We start from the raw sequence: 15,670 nt of genomic DNA on the forward strand, positions 1-15,670 counted from the left end.
GTGCGAATGCGCTCTGTGCGAGTGAGCTCTGTGCGAGTCAGCTCTGTGTGAGTGAGCTCTGTGCGAGTGAGTGTGAGTGAGCTCTGTGCGAGTGAGCTCTGTGCGAGTAAGCTCCGTGCGAGTGAGCTCCGTGCGAGTGAGTGTGAGTGAGCTCCGTGTGAGTGAGCTCTGTGTGAGTGAGTGTGAGTGAGCTCAGTGCGAGTGAGCTCTGTGCGAGTGAGCTCTGTGTGTGAGCTCTGTGCGAGTAAGCTCTGTGCGAGTAAGCTCCGTGCGAGTGAGCTCCGTGCGAGTGAGCTCTGTGTGAGTGAGCTCTGTGCGAGTGAGCTCATTGCGAGTGAGCTCTGTGTGAGTGAGCTCCCTGTGAGTAAGCTCTGTGTGAGTGAGCTCTGTGCGAGTGAGGTCTGTGCGATTGAGCTCTGTGTGAGTGAGCTCTGTGCGAGTGAGCTCCGTGTGAGTGAGCTCTGTGCGAGTGAGCTCTGTGCGAGTGAGCTCTGTGCGAGTGAGCTCTGTGTGAGTGAGTGTGAGTGAGCTCTGTGTGAGTGAGCTCTGTGTGAGTGAGCTCTGTGTGAGTGAGCTCTGTGGGAGTGAGCTCCGTGTGAGTGAGCTCCGTGTGAGTGAGCTCCGTGTGAGTGAGATCTGTGTGAGTGAGCTCCGTGTGAGTGAGCTCCCTGTGAGTGAGCTCCGTGTGAGTGAGCTCCGTGTGAGTGAGCTCCGTGTGAGTGAGCTCTGTGTGAGTGAGCTCTGTGTGAGTGAGCTCTGTGCGAGTGAGCTCTGTGTGAGTGAGCTCTGTGTGAGTGAGCTCTGTGCGAGTGAGCTCTGTGTGAGTGAGCTCTGTGCGAGTGAGCTCTGTGTGAGTGAGCTCTGTGCGAGTGAGCTCTGTGCGAGTGAGCTCTGTGCGTGTGAGGTCTGTGCGAGTGAGCTCTGTGCAAGTGAGCTCTGTGTGAGTGAGCTCCCTGTGAGTGAGCTCTGTGTGAGTGAGCTCTGTGCGAGTGAGCTCTGTGTGAGTGAGCTCCCTGTGAGTAAGCTCCGTGTGAGTGAGCTCTGTGCGATTGAGCTCTGTGTTAGTGAGTGTGAGTGAGCTCTGTGCGATTGAGCTCTGTGTGAGTGAGCTCTGTGCGAGTGAGCTCTGTGCGAGTGAGTGTGAGTGAGCTCCGTGTGAGTGAGCTCTGTGTGAGTCAGTGTGAGTGAGCTCTGTGCGAGTGAGCTCTGTGCGAGTGAGCTCTGTGTGAGTGAGTGTGAGTGAGCTCTGTGTGAGTGAGATCTGTGTGAGTGAGCTCTGTGTGAGTGAGCTCTGTGTGAGTGAGCTCCGTTTGAGTGAGCTCCGTGTGAGTGAGCTCCGTTTGAGTGAGCACCGTGTGAGTGAGCTCCGTGTGAGTGAGCTCCCTGTGAGTGAGCTCTGTGTGAGTGAGCTCTGTGCGAGTCAGCTCTGTGTGAGTGAGCTCCCTGTGAGTGAGCTCCGTGTGAGTGAGCTCTGTGTGAGTGAGCCCTGTGTGAGTGAGCTCTGTGCGAGTGAGCTCTGTGCAAGTGAGCGCTGTGTGAGTGAACTCTGTGCGACTGAGCTCTGTGCGAGTGAGCTCTGTGCGAGTGAGGTCTGTGCGAGTGAGGTCTGTGCGAGTGAGGTCTGTGCGAGTGAGCTCTGTGCGAGTGAGGTCTGTGCGAGTGAGGTCTGTGCGAGTGAGGTCTGTGCGAGTGAGGTCTGTGCGAGTGAGGTCTGTGCGAGTGAGGTCTGTGCGAGTGAGCTCTGTGCGAGTGAGGTCTGTGCGAGTGAGGTCTGTGCGAGTGAGGTCTGTGCGAGTGAGGTCTGTGCGAGTGAGCTCTGTGCGAGTGAGGTCTGTGCGAGTGAGCTCTGTGCGAGTGAGCCCTCTGTGAGTGAGCTCATTACGAGTTAGCTCTGTGTGAGTGAGCTCCGTGCGAGTGAGCTCTGTGCGAATGCGCTCTGTGCGAGTGAGCTCTGTGCGAGTCAGCTCTGTGTGAGTGAGCTCTGTGCGATTGAGTGTGAGTGAGCTCCGTGTGAGTGAGCTCTGTGTGAGTGAGCTCTGTGCGAGTGAGCTCTGTGCGAGTGAGCTCTGTGTGTGAGCTCTGTGCGAGTAAGCTCTGTGCGAGTAAGCTCCGTGCGAGTGAGCTCCCTGCGAGTGAGCTCTGTGTGAGTGAGCTCTGTGCGAGGCAGCTCATTGCGAGTGAGCTCTCTGTGAGTGAGCTCCCTGTGAGTAAGCTCTGTGTGAGTGAGCTCTGTGCGAGTGAGTCTGAGTGAGCTCCGTGTGAGTGAGCTCTGTGCGATTGAGCTCTGTGTGAGTGAGTGTGAGTGAGCTCTGTGCGATTGAGCTCTGTGTAAGTGAGCTCTGTGCGAGTGAGCTCTGTGCGAGTGAGTGTGAGTGAGCTCAGTGTGAGTGAGCTCTGTGTGAGTGAGTGTGAGTAAGCTCTGTGCGAGTGAGCTCTGTGCGAGTGAGCTCTGTGCGAGTGAGCTCTGTGTGAGTGAGTGTGAGTGAGCTCTGTGTGAGTGAGCTCTGTGTGAGTGAGATCTGTGTGAGTGAGCTCTGTGTGAGTGAGCTCTGTGGGAGTGAGCTCCGTGTGAGTGAGGTCCGTGTGAGTGAGCTCCCTGTGAGTGAGCTCTGTGTGAGTGAGCTCTGTGCGAGTGAGCTCTGTGTGAGTGAGCTCCCTGTAAGTGAGCTCCGTGTGAGTGAGCTCTGTGTGAGTGAGCTCTGTGCGAGTGAGCTCTGTGTGAGTGAGCTCTGTGCGAGTCAGCTCTGTGTGAGTGAGCTCTGTGCGAGTGTGCTCTGTGTGAGTGAGCTCCCTGTAAGTGAGCTCCGTGTGAGTGAGCTCTGTGTGAGTGAGCTCTGTGCGAGTGAGCTCTGTGTGAGTGAGCTCTGTGCGAGTCAGCTCTGTGTGAGTGAGCTCTGTGTGAGTGAGCTCTGTGTGAGTGAGCTCTGTGTGAGTGAGCTCTGTGCGAGTGAGCTCTGTGCAAGTGAGGTCTGTGCGAGTGAGGTCTGTGCGAGTGAGCTCTGTGCAAGTGAGGTCTGTGCGAGTGAGGTCTGCGCGAGTGAGCTCTGTGCGAGTGAGCTCTGTGCGAGTGAGGTCTTTCGAGTGAGCTCTGTGCGAGTGAGCTCTGTGCGAGTGTGGTCTGTGCGAGTGAGCTCTGTGCGAGTGAGCTCTGTGTGTGAGTGATCTCCCTGTGAGTGAGCTCTGTGCGAGTGAGGTCTTTCGAGTGAGCTCTGTGCGAGTGAGCTCTGTGCGAGTGTGGTCTGTGCGAGTGAGCTCTGTGCGAGTGAGCTCTGTGTGTGAGTGATCTCCCTGTGAGTGAGCTCCCTGTGAGTGAGCTCTGTGTGAGTGAGCTCTCTTTGAGTGAGCTCTGTGCGAGTGAGCTCTGTGTAAGTGAGCTCTCTGTGAGTGAGCTCTGTGCGAGTGAGCTCTATCCGAGTGAGTTCCGTGCGAGTGAGCTCTGTGCGAGTGAGCTCTGGGCGAGTGAGCTCTGTGTGAGTGAGCTGTGTGCGAGTGAGCTCCGTGCGAGTGAGCTCCGTGCGAGTGAGCTCCGTGCGAGTGAGCTCTGTGCGAGTGAGCTCCGTGCGTGTGAGCTCCGTGCGAGTGAGCTCTGTGCGATTGAGCTCCTTGCGAGTGAGCTCTGTGCGAGTGAGCTCGGTGCGAGTGAGTTTTGTGCGAGTGAGCTCCTTGCGAGTGAGCTCCGTGCGTGTGAGCTCCGTGCGAGTGAGCTCTGTGCGAGTGAGCTCCGTGTGAGTGAGCTCCGTGCGAGTGAGCTCTGTGCGAGTGAGCTCTGTGCAAGTGAGCTCTGTGTGAGTGAGCTCTGTGCGAGTCAGCTCCGTGTGAGTGAGTTCAGTCTGAATGAGCTCTGTGTGAGTGTGCTCTGTGCGAATGAGCTCTGTGTGAGTGAACTCTGTGTGACTGAGCTACGTGTGAGTGAGCTCCGTGTGAGTGAGCTCTGTGCGAGTGAGCTCCGTGTGAGTGAGTTCGGTCTGAGTGAGCTCTGTGCGAGTGTGCTCTGTGCGAGTGAGCTCTGTGCGAGTGAACTCTGTGTGAGTGAGCTACGTGTGAGTGAGCTCCGTGTGAGTGAGCTCTGTGCGAGTGAGCTCTGTGTGAGTGAGCTCCGTGTGAATGAGCTCTGTGCGAGTGAGCTCTGTGTGAGTGAGCTCTGTGTGAGTGAGCTCTGTGTGAGTTAGCTCCGTGTGAGTGAGCTCCGTGTGAGTGAGCACTGTGTGAGTGAGCTCTGTGTGAGTGAGCTCTGTGTGAGTGAGCTCTGTGAGTGAGCTCTGTGTGAGTGAGCTCTGTGCGAGTGAGCTCTGTGTGAGTCAGCTCTGTGCGATTGAACTCTGTGCGAGTGAGCTTGGTGCGAGTGAGCTCTGTGCGATTGAGCTCTGTGCGAGTGAGCTCTGTGCGAGTGAGCTCCCTGTGAGTGAGCTCTGTGCGAGTGAGCTCCCTGTGAGTGAGCTCTGTGCGAGTGAGCTCTGTGTGAGTGAGCTCTGTGTGAGTGAGCTCTGTGCGAGTGAGCTCCGTGCGCGTGAGCTGTGTGAGTGAGCTCTGTGCGAGTGTGCTCTGTGCGAGTGAGCTCCCTGTAAGTGAGCTCCCTGTGATTGAGCTCTGTGCGAGTGAGTTCTGTGTGAGTGAGATCTGTGTGAGTGAGCTCTGTGTGAGTGAGCTCTGTGCGAGTGAGCTCTGTGCGAGTGAGCTCCCTGTGAGTGAGCTCCCTGTGAGTGAGCTCTGTGCGAGTGAGTTCTGTTTGAGTGAGCTCTGTGTGAGTGAGCTCTGTGTGAGTGAGCTCTGTGCGAGTGAGCTCTGTGTGAGTCAGCTCGGTGCGAGTGAGCTCTGTTTGAGTGAGCTCTATGCGAGTGAGCTCTGTGCGAGTGAGCTCTCTGTGAGTGAGCTCTTTGCGAGTGAGTTCTGTGTGAGTGAGCTCTGTGTGAGTGAGCTCTGTGTGAGTGAGCTCTGTGCGAGTGAGCTCTGTGCGAGTGAGCTCCCTGTGAGTGAGCTCCCTGTGAGTGAGCTCTGTGCGAGTGAGTTTTGTGTGAGTGAGCTCTGTGTGAGTGAGCTCTGTGTGAGTGAGCTCTGTGCGAGTGAGCTCTGTGTGAGTCAGCTCCGTGCGAGTGAGCTCTCTTTGAGTGAGCTCTATGCGAGTGAGCTCTGTGCGAGTGAGCTCTCTGTGAGTGAGCTCTGTGCGAGTCAGCTCGGTGCGAGTGAGCTCGGTGCGAGTGAGGTCTGTGCGAGTGAGCTCCCTGTGAGTGAGCTCCGTGCGAGTGAGCTCTGCGCGAGTGAGCTCTGTGCGAGTGAGCTCTGTGCGAGTAAGCTCTGTGCGAATGAGCTCTGTGTGAGTGAGCTCTGTGCGAGTGAGCTCTGTGCGAGTGAGCTCCCTGTGAGTGAGCTCCGTGTGAGTGAGCTCTGTGCGAGTGAGCTCCGTGCGAGTGAGTTCTGTCTGAGTGAGCTCCGTGCAAGTGAGCTCTGTGTGAGTGAGTTCTGTCTGAGTGAGCACTGTGCGAGTGAGCTCCGTGCGAGTGAGCTCCGTGCGAGTGAGCTCCGTGCGAGTGAGCTCCGTGTGAGTAAGCTCTGTGAGTGAGCTCGGTGTGAGTGAGCTCTGTGCGAGTGAGCTCTGTGTGAGTCAGCTCTGTGCGAGTGAGCTCTGTGCGAGTGAGCTTGGTGCGAGTGAGCTCTGTGCGAGTGAGCTCTGTGCGAGTGAGCTCCCTGTGAGTGAGCTCTGTGCGAGTGAGCTCCCTGTGAGTGAGCTATGTGCGAGTGAGCTCTGTGCGAGTGAGCTCTGTGTGAGTGAGCTCTGTGCGAGTGAGCTCTGTGCGAGTGAGCTCTGTGCGAGTGAGCTCTGTGTGAGTGAGCTCTGTGTGAGTGAGCTCTGTGCGAGTGAGCTCCGTGCGCGTGAGCTGTGTGAGTGAGCTCTGTGTGTGTGAGCTCTGTGCGAGTGAGCTCCCTGTGAGTGAGCTCCCTGTGAGTGAGCTCTGTGCGAGTGAGTTCTGTGTGAGTGAGCTCTGTGTGAGTGAGCTCTGTGTGAGTGAGCTCTGTGCGAGTGAGCTCTGTGCGAGTGAGCTCCCTGTGAGTGAGCTCCCTGTGAGTGAGCTCTGTGCGAGTGAGCTCTGTGTGAGTGAGCTCTGTGTGAGTTATCTCTGTGAGTGAGCTCTGTGTGAGTGAGCTCCGTGCGAGTGAGCTCTGTGCGAGTGAGCTCTGTGCGAGTGTGCTCTGTGCGAGTGAGCTCTGTGCGAGTGAGCCCTCTGTGAGTGAGCTCATTACGAGTTAGCTCTGTGTGAGTGAGCTCCGTGCGAGTGAGCTCTGTGCGAATGCGCTCTGTGCGAGTGAGCTCTGTGCGAGTCAGCTCTGTGTGAGTGAGCTCTGTGCGAGTGAGTGTGAGTGAGCTCCGTGTGAGTGAGCTCTGTGTGAGTGAGTGTGAGTGAGCTCTGTGCGAGTGAGCTCTGTGCGAGTGAGCTCTGTGTGTGAGCTCTGTGCGAGTAAGCTCTGTGCGAGTAAGCTCCGTGCGAGTGAGCTCCGTGCGAGTGAGCTCTGTGTGAGTGAGCTCTGTGCGAGTGAGCTCATTGCGAGTGAGCTCTGTGTGAGTGAGCTCCCTGTGAGTAAGCTCCGTGTGAGTGAGCTCTGTGCGATTGAGCTCTGTGTTAGTGAGTGTGAGTGAGCTCTGTGCGATTGAGCTCTGTGTGAGTGAGCTCTGTGCGAGTGAGCTCTGTGCGAGTGAGTGTGAGTGAGCTCCGTGTGAGTGAGCTCTGTGTGAGTCAGTGTGAGTGAGCTCTGTGCGAGTGAGCTCTGTGCGAGTGAGCTCTGTGTGAGTGAGTGTGAGTGAGCTCTGTGTGAGTGAGATCTGTGTGAGTGAGCTCTGTGTGAGTGAGCTCTGTGTGAGTGAGCTCCGTTTGAGTGAGCTCCGTGTGAGTGAGCTCCGTGTGAGTGAGATCTGTGTGAGTGAGCTCTGTGCGAGTCAGCTCTGTGTGAGTGAGCTCCCTGTGAGTGAGCTCCGTGTGAGTGAGCTCTGTGTGAGTGAGCCCTGTGTGAGTGAGCTCCCTGTGAGTGAGCTCCGTGTGAGTGAGCTCTGTGTGAGTGAGCCCTGTGAGAGTGAGCTCCCTGTGAGTGAGCTCCGTGTGAGTGAGCTCTGTGTGAGTGAGCCCTGTGTGAGTGAGCTCTGTGCGAGTGAGCTCTGTGCAAGTGAGCGCTGTATGAGTGAGCTCTGTGCGACTGAGCTCTGTGCGAGTGAGGTCTGTGCGAGTGAGCTCTGTGCGAGTGAGCTCTGTGCGAGTGAGCTCTGTGCGAGTGAGGTCTGTGCGAGTGAGGTCTGTGCGAGTGAGGTCTGTGCGAGTGAGCTCTGTGCGAGTGAGCTCTGTGTGAGTGAGCTCTGTGCGAGTGAGGTCTGTGCGAGTGAGGTCTGTGCGAGTGAGCTCTGTGCGAGTGAGGTCTGTGCGAGTGAGGTCTGTGCGAGTGAGGTCTGTGCGAGTGAGCTCTGTGCGAGTGAGGTCTGTGCGAGTGAGCTCTGTGCGAGTGAGCCCTCTGTGAGTGAGCTCATTACGAGTTAGCTCTGTGTGAGTGAGCTCCGTGCGAGTGAGCTCTGTGCGAATGCGCTCTGTGCGAGTGAGCTCTGTGCGAGTCAGCTCTGTGTGAGTGAGCTCTGTGCGAGTGAGTGTGAGTGAGCTCCGTGTGAGTGAGCTCTGTGTGAGTGAGTGTGAGTGAGCTCTGTGCGAGTGAGCTCTGTGCGAGTGAGCTCTGTGTGTGAGCTCTGTGCGAGTAAGCTGTGTGCGAGTAAGCTCCGTGCGAGTGAGCTCCGTGCGAGTGAGCTCTGTGTGAGTGAGCTCTGTGCGAGTGAGCTCATTGCGAGTGAGCTCTGTGTGAGTGAGCTCCCTGTGAGTAAGCTCTGTGTGAGTGAGCTCTGTGCGAGTGAGTCTGAGTGAGCTCCGTGTGAGTGAGCTCTGTGCGATTGAGCTCTGTGTGAGTGAGTGTGAGTGAGCTCTGTGCGATTGAGCTCTGTGTGAGTGAGCTCTGTGCGAGTGAGCTCTGTGGGAGTGAGTGTGAGTGAGCTCCGTGTGAGTGAGCTCTGTGTGAGTGAGTGTGAGTAAGCTCTGTGCGAGTGAGCTCTGTGCGAGTGAGCTCTGTGCGAGTGAGCTCTGTGTGAGTGAGTGTGAGTGAGCTCTGTGTGAGTGAGCCCTGTGTGAGTGAGCTCTGTGTGAGTGAGCTCCGTGTGAGTGAGCTCTGTGTGAGTGAGCCCTGTGTGAGTGAGCTCTGTGCGAGTGAGCTCTGTGCAAGTGAGCGCTGTGTGAGTGAGCTCTGTGTGAGTGAGGTCTGTGCGAGTGAGGTCTGTGCGAGTGAGGTCTGTGCGAGTGAGCTCTGTGCGAGTGAGGTCTGCGCGAGTGAGCTCTGTGCGAGTGAGCTCTGTGCGAGTGAGGTCTTTCGAGTGAGCTCTGTGCGAGTGAGCTCTGTGCGAGTGTGGTCTGTGCGAGTGAGCTCTGTGCGAGTGAGCTCTGTGTGTGAGTGATCTCCCTGTGAGTGAGCTCTGTGCGAGTGAGGTCTTTCGAGTGAGCTCTGTGCGAGTGAGCTCTGTGCGAGTGTGGTCTGTGCGAGTGAGCTCTGTGCGAGTGAGCTCTGTGTGTGAGTGATCTCCCTGTGAGTGAGCTCCCTGTGAGTGAGCTCTGTGTGAGTGAGCTCTCTTTGAGTGAGCTCTGTCCGAGTGAGCTCTGTGTAAGTGAGCTCTCTGTGAGTGAGCTCTGTGCGAGTGAGCTCTATCCGAGTGAGTTCCGTGCGAGTGAGCTGTGTGCGAGTGAGCTCTGGGCGAGTGAGCTCTGTGTGAGTGAGCTGTGTGCGAGTGAGCTCCGTGCGAGTGAGCTCCGTGCGAGTGAGCTCTGTGCGAGTGAGCTCCGTGCGTGTGAGCTCCGTGCGAGTGAGCTCTGTGCGATTGAGCTCCTTGCGAGTGAGCTCTGTGCGAGTGAGCTCGGTGCGAGTGAGTTTTGTGCGAGTGAGCTCCTTGCGAGTGAGCTCCGTGCGTGTGAGCTCCGTGCGAGTGAGCTCTGTGCGAGTGAGCTCCGTGTGAGTGAGCTCCGTGCGAGTGAGCTCTGTGCGAGTGAGCTCTGTGCAAGTGAGCTCTGTGTGAGTGAGCTCTGTGCGAGTCAGCTCCGTGTGAGTGAGTTCAGTCTGAATGAGCTCTGTGTGAGTGTGCTCTGTGCGAGTGAGCTCTGTGTGAGTGAACTCTGTGTGAGTGAGCTACGTGTGAGTGAGCTCCGTGTGAGGGAGCTCTGTGCGAGTGAGCTCCGTGTGAGTGAGTTCGGTCTGAGTGAGCTCTGTGCGAGTGTGCTCTGTGCGAGTGAGCTCTGTGCGAGTGAACTCTGTGTGAGTGAGCTACGTGTGAGTGAGCTCCGTGTGAGTGAGCTCTGTGCGAGTGAGCTCTGTGTGAGTGAGCTCTGTGTGAGTGAGCTCTGTGTGAGTTAGCTCCGTGTGAGTGAGCTCCGTGTGAGTGAGCACTGTGTGAGTGAGCTCTGTGTGAGTGAGCTCTGTGTGAGTGAGCTCTGTGAGTGAGCTCTGTGTGAGTGAGCTCTGTGCGAGTGAGCTCTGTGTGAGTCAGCTCTGTGCGATTGAGCTCTGTGCGAGTGAGCTTGGTGCGAGTGAGCTCTGTGCGATTGAGCTCTGTGCGAGTGAGCTCTGTGCGAGTGAGCTCCCTGTGAGTGAGCTCTGTGCGAGTGAGCTCCCTGTGAGTGAGCTCTGTGCGAGTGAGCTCTGTGTGAGTGAGCTCTGTGTGAGTGAGCTCTGTGCGAGTGAGCTCCGTGCGCGTGAGCTGTGTGAGTGAGCTCTGTGCGAGTGTGCTCTGTGCGAGTGAGCTCCCTGTAAGTGAGCTCCCTGTGATTGAGCTCTGTGCGAGTGAGTTCTGTGTGAGTGAGATCTGTGTGAGTGAGCTCTGTGTGAGTGAGCTCTGTGCAAGTGAGCTCTGTGCGAGTGAGCTCCCTGTGAGTGAGCTCCCTGTGAGTGAGCTCTGTGCGAGTGAGTTCTGTTTGAGTGAGCTCTGTGTGAGTGAGCTCTGTGTGAGTGAGCTCTGTGCGAGTGAGCTCTGTGTGAGTCAGCTCGGTGCGAGTGAGCTCTGTTTGAGTGAGCTCTATGCGAGTGAGCTCTGTGCGAGTGAGCTCTCTGTGAGTGAGCTCTTTGCGAGTGAGTTCTGTGTGAGTGAGCTCTGTGTGAGTGAGCTCTGTGTGAGTGAGCTCTGTGCGAGTGAGCTCTGTGCGAGTGAGCTCCCTGTGAGTGAGCTCCCTGTGAGTGAGCTCTGTGCGAGTGAGTTTTGTGTGAGTGAGCTCTGTGTGAGTGAGCTCTGTGTGAGTGAGCTCTGTGCGAGTGAGCTCTGTGTGAGTCAGCTCGGTGCGAGTGAGCTCTCTTTGAGTGAGCTCTATGCGAGTGAGTTCTGTGCGAGTGAGCTCTCTGTCAGTGAGCTCTGTGCGAGTCAGCTCGGTGCGAGTGAGCTCGGTGCGAGTGAGGTCTGTGCGAGTGAGCTCCCTGTGAGTGAGCTCCGTGCGAGTGAGCTCTGCGCGAGTGAGCTCTGTGCGAGTGAGCTCTGTGCGAGTAAGCTCTGTGCGAATGAGCTCTGTGTGAGTGAGCTCTGTGTGAGTGAGCTCTGTGCGAGTGAGCTCCCTGTGAGTGAGCTCCGTGTGAGTGAGCTCTGTGCGAGTGAGCTCCGTGCGAGTGAGTTCTGTCTGAGTGAGCTCCGTGCAAGTGAGCTCTGTGTGAGTGAGTTCTGTCTGAGTGAGCACTGTGCGAGTGAGCTCCGTGCGAGTGAGCTCCGTGCGAGTGAGCTCCGTGCGAGTGAGCTCCGTGTGAGTGAGCTCTGTGAGTTAGCTCTGTGTGAGTGAGCTCTCTGCGAGTGAGCTCTGTGTGAGTCAGCTCTGTGCGAGTGAGCTCTGTGCGAGTGAGCTTGGTGCGAGTGAGCTCTGTGCGAGTGAGCTCTGTGCGAGTGAGCTCTGTGCGAGTGAGATCCCTGTGAGTGAGCTCTGTGCGAGTGAGCTCCCTGTGAGTGAGCTATGTGCGAGTGAGCTCTGTGCGAGTGAGCTCTGTGTGAGTGAGCTCTGTGCGATTGAGTTCTTTGCGAGTGAGCTCTGTGCGAGTGAGCTCTGTGTGAGTGAGCTCTGTGTGAGTGAGCTCTGTGCGAGCGAGCTCCGTGCGCGTGAGCTGTGTGAGTGAGCTCTGTGCGAGTGAGCTCTGAGCGAGTGAGCTCCCTGTGAGTGAGCTCCCTGTGAGTGAGCTCTGTGCGAGTGAGTTCTGTGTGAGTGAGATCTGTGTGTGAGCTCTGTGTGAATGAGCTCTGTGCGAGTGAGCTCTGTGCGAGTGAGCTCCCTGTGAGTGAGCTCCGTGTGAGTGAGCACTGTGTGAGTGAGCTCTGTGTGAGTGAGCTCTGTGTGAGTGAGCTCTGTGAGTGAGCTCTGTGTGAGTCAGCAATGTGCGAGTGAGTTCTGTGCGAATGAGCTTGGTGCGAGTGAGCTCTGTGCGAGTGAGCTCTGTGCGAGTGAGCTCTGTGCGAGTGAGCTCCCTGTGAGTGAGCTCTGTGCGAGTGAGCTCCCTGTGAGTGAGCTATGTGCGAGTGAGCTCTGTGCGAGTGAGCTCTTGTGAGTGAGCTCTGTGCGAGTGAGCTCTGTGCGAGTGAGCTCTGTGCGAGTGAGCTCTGTGTGAGTGAGCTCTGTGTGAGTGAGCTCTGTGCGAGTGAGCTCCGTGCGCGTGAGCTTTGTGAGTGAGCTCTGTGCGAGTGAGCTCTGTGCGAGTGAGCTCCCTGTGAGTGAGCTCCCTGTGAGTGAGCTCTGTGCGAGTGAGTTCTGTGTGAGTGAGATCTATGTGAGTGAGCTCTGTGTGAGTGAGCTCTGTGCGAGTGAGCTCTGTGCGAGTGAGCTCCCTGTGAGTGAGCTCCCTGTGAGTGAGCTCTGTGCGAGTGAGTTCTGTGTGAGTGAGCTCTGTGTGAGTGAGCTCTGTGTGAGTGAGCTCTTTGCGAGTGAGCTCTGTGTTAGTCAGCTCGGTGCGAGTGAGCTCTGTTTGAGTGAGCTCTATGCGAGTGAGCTCTGTGCGAGTGAGCTCTCTGTGAGTGAGCTCTTTGCGAGTGAGTTCTGTGTGAGTGAGCTCTGTGTGAGTGAGCTCTGTGTGAGTGAGCTCTGTGCGAGTGAGCTCTGTGCGAGTTAGCTCCCTGTGAGTGAGCTCCCTGTGAGTGAGCTCTGTGCGAGTGAGTTCTGTGTGAGTGAGCTCTGTGTGAGTGAGCTCTGTGTGAGTGAGCTCTGTGCGAGTGAGCTCTGTGTGAGTCAGCTCGGTGCGAGTGAGCTCTGTTTGAGTGAGCTCTATGCGAGTGAGCTCTGTGCGAGTGAGCTCTCTGTGAGTGAGCTCTGTGCGAGTCAGCTCGGTGCGAGTGAGCTCGGTGCGAGTGAGGTCTGTGCGAGTGAGCTCTGTGCGAGTTAGCTCCCTGTGAGTGAGCTCCCTGTGAGTTAGCTCCCTGTGAGTTAGCTCTGTGCGAGTGAGTTCTGTGTGAGTGAGCTCTGTGTGAGTGAGCTCTGTGTGAGTGAGCTCTGTGCGAGTGAGCTCTGTGTGAGTCAGCTCGGTGCGAGTGAGCTCTGTTTGAGTGAGCTCTATGCGAGTGAGCTCTGTGCGAGTGAGCTCTCTGTGAGTGAGCTCTGTGCGAGTCAGCTCGGTGCGAGTGAGCTCGGTGCGAGTGAGGTCTGTGCGAGTGAGCTCCCTGTGAGTGAGCTCCGTGCGAGTGAGCTGTGTGAGTGAGCTCTGTGCGAGTGAGCTCTGTGCGAGTGAGCTCCCTGTGAGTGAGCTCCCTGTGAGTGAGCTCTGTGCGAGTGAGTTCTGTGTGAGTGAGCTCTGTGTGAGTGAGCTCTGTGTGAGTGAGCTCTGTGCGAGTGAGCTCTGTGTGTGTCAGCTCTGTGCGAGTGAGCTCTGTGCGAGTGAGCTTGGTGCGAGTGAGCTCTGTGCGAGTGAGCTCTGTGCGAGTGAGCTCCCTGTGAGTGAGCTCTGTGCGAGTGAGCTCCCTGTGAGTGAGCTATGTGCGAGTGAGCTCTGTGCGAGTGAGCTCTGTGTGAGTGAGCTCTGTGCGAGTGAGCTCTGTGCGAGTGAGCTCTGTGCGAGTGAGCTCTGTGTGAGTGAGCTCTGTGTGAGTGAGCTCTGTGCGAGTGAGCTCCGTGCGCGTGAGCTGTGTGAGTGAGCTCCCTGTGACTGAGCTCTGTGCGAGTGAGCTCTGTGTGAGTGAGCTCTGTGTGAGTTATCTCTGTGAGTGAGCTCTGTGTGAGTGAGCTCCGTGCGAGTGAGCTCTGTGTGAGTGAGCTCTGTGCGAGTGAGCTCTGTGCGAGTGAGCTCCCTGTGAGTGAGCTCCCTGTGAGTGAGCTCTGTGCGAGTGAGCTCTGTGTGAGTGAGCTCTGTGTGAGTTATCTCTGTGAGTGAGCTCTGTGTGAGTGAGCTCCGTGCGAGTGAGCTCTGTGCGAGTGAGCTCTGTGCGAGTGTGCTCTGTGCGAGTGAGCTCTGTGCGAGTGAGCCCTCTGTGAGTGAGCTCATTACGAGTTAGCTCTGTGTGAGTGAGCTCCGTGCGAGTGAGCTCTGTGCGAATGCGCTCTGTGCGAGTGAGCTCTGTGCGAGTCAGCTCTGTGTGAGTGAGCTCTGTGCGAGTGAGTGTGAGTGAGCTCCGTGTGAGTGAGCTCTGTGTGAGTGAGTGTGAGTGAGCTCTGTGCGAGTGAGCTCTGTGCGAGTGAGCTCTGTGTGTGAGCTCTGTGCGAGTAAGCTCTGTGCGAGTAAGCTCCGTGCGAGTGAGCTCCGTGCGAGTGAGCTCTGTGTGAGTGAGCTCTGTGCGAGTGAGCTCATTGCGAGTGAGCTCTGTGTGAGTGAGCTCCCTGTGAGTAAGCTCCGTGTGAGTGAGCTCTGTGCGATTGAGCTCTGTGTTAGTGAGTGTGAGTGAGCTCTGTGCGATTGAGCTCTGTGTGAGTGAGCTCTGTGCGAGTGAGCTCTGTGCGAGTGAGTGTGAGTGAGCTCCGTGTGAGTGAGCTCTGTGTGAGTCAGTGTGAGTGAGCTCTGTGCGAGTGAGCTCTGTGCGAGTGAGCTCTGTGTGAGTGAGTGTGAGTGAGCTCTGTGTGAGTGAGATCTGTGTGAGTGAGCTCTGTGTGAGTGAGCTCTGTGTGAGTGAGCTCCGTTTGAGTGAGCTCCTTGTGAGTGAGCTCCGTGTGAGTGAGATCTGTGTGAGTGAGCTCCGTGTGAGTGAGCTCCCTGTGAGTGAGCTCTGTGTGAGTGAGCTCTGTGCGAGTCAGCTCTGTGTGAGTGAGCTCCCTGTGAGTGAGCTCCGTGTGAGTGAGCTCTGTGTGAGTGAGCTCTGTGTGAGTGAGCTCTGTGTGAGTGAGCTCCGTGTGAGTGAGCTCTGTGTGAGTGAGCCCTGTGTGAGTGAGCTCTGTGCGAGTGAGCTCTGTGCAAGTGAGCTCTGTGCGAGTGAGCTCTGTGCGAGTGAGGTCTGTGCGAGTGAGCTCTGTGCGAGTGAGGTCTGTGCGAGTGAGGTCTGTGCGAGTGAGGTCTGTGCGAGTGAGCTCTGTGCGAGTGAGCTCTGTGCGAGTGAGGTCTGTGCGAGTGAGGTCTGTGCGAGTGAGGTCTGTGCGAGTGAGCTCTGTGCGAGTGAGGTCTGTGCGAGTGAGCTCTGTGCGAGTGAGCCCTCTGTGAGTGAGCTCATTACGAGTTAGCTCTGTGTGAGTGAGCTCCGTGCGAGTGAGCTCTGTGCGAATGCGCTCTGTGCGAGTGAGCTCTGTGCGAGTCAGCTCTGTGTGAGTGAGGTCTGTGCGAGTGAGTGTGAGTGAGCTCCGTGTGAGTGAGCTCTGTGTGAGTGAGTGTGAGTGAGCTCTGTGCGAGTGAGCTCTGTGCGAGTGAGCTCTGTGTGTGAGCTCTGTGCGAGTAAGCTCTGTGCGAGTAAGCTCCGTGCGAGTGAGCTCCGTGCGAGTGAGCTCTGTGTGAGTGAGCTCTGTGCGAGTGAGCTCATTGCGAGTGAGCTCTGTGTGAGTGAGCTCCCTGTGAGTAAGCTCTGTGTGAGTGAGCTCTGTGCGAGTGAGTCTGAGTGAGCTCCGTGTGAGTGAGCTCTGTGCGAGTGAGCTCTGTGTGAGTGAGCTCTGTGCGATTGAGCTCTGTGTGAGTGAGTGTGAGTGAGCTCTTTGCGAGTGAGCTCTGTGTGAGTGAGCTCTGTGCGAGTGAGCTCATTGCGAGTGAGCTCTGTGCGATTGAGCTCCGTGTGAGTGAGCTCTGTGTGAGTGAGCTCTGTGCGAGTGAGCTCATTGCGAGTGAGCTCTGTGCGATTGAGCTCTGTGTGAGTGAGCTCTGTGCGAGTGAGCTCTGTGCGAGTGAGTGTGAGTGAGCTCCGTGTGTGAGCTCTGTGTGAGTGAGTGTGAGTAAGCTCTGTGCGAGTGAGCTCTGTGCGAGTGAGCTCTGTGCGAGTGAGCTCTGTGTGAGTGAGTGTGAGTGAGCTCTGAGTGAGTGAGATCTGTGTGAGTGAGCTCTGTGTGAGTGAGCTCTGTGTGAGTGAGCCCTGTGTGAGTGAGCTCTGTGTGAGTGAGCTCTGTGTGAGTGAGCTCTGTGTGAGTGAGCCCTGTGTGAGTGAGCGCTGTGTGAGTGAGCTCTGTGTGAGTGAGCTCTGTGCGTGTGAGGTCTGTGCGACTGAGCTCTGTGCGAGTGAGCTCTGTGCGAGTGAGCTCTGTGTGAGTGAGTG

Source organism: Cetorhinus maximus, chromosome 12 (genome assembly GCF_964194155.1).
Source record: "Cetorhinus maximus chromosome 12, sCetMax3.hap1.1, whole genome shotgun sequence".
NCBI classification, from domain to species: Eukaryota; Metazoa; Chordata; class Chondrichthyes; order Lamniformes; family Cetorhinidae; genus Cetorhinus; species Cetorhinus maximus.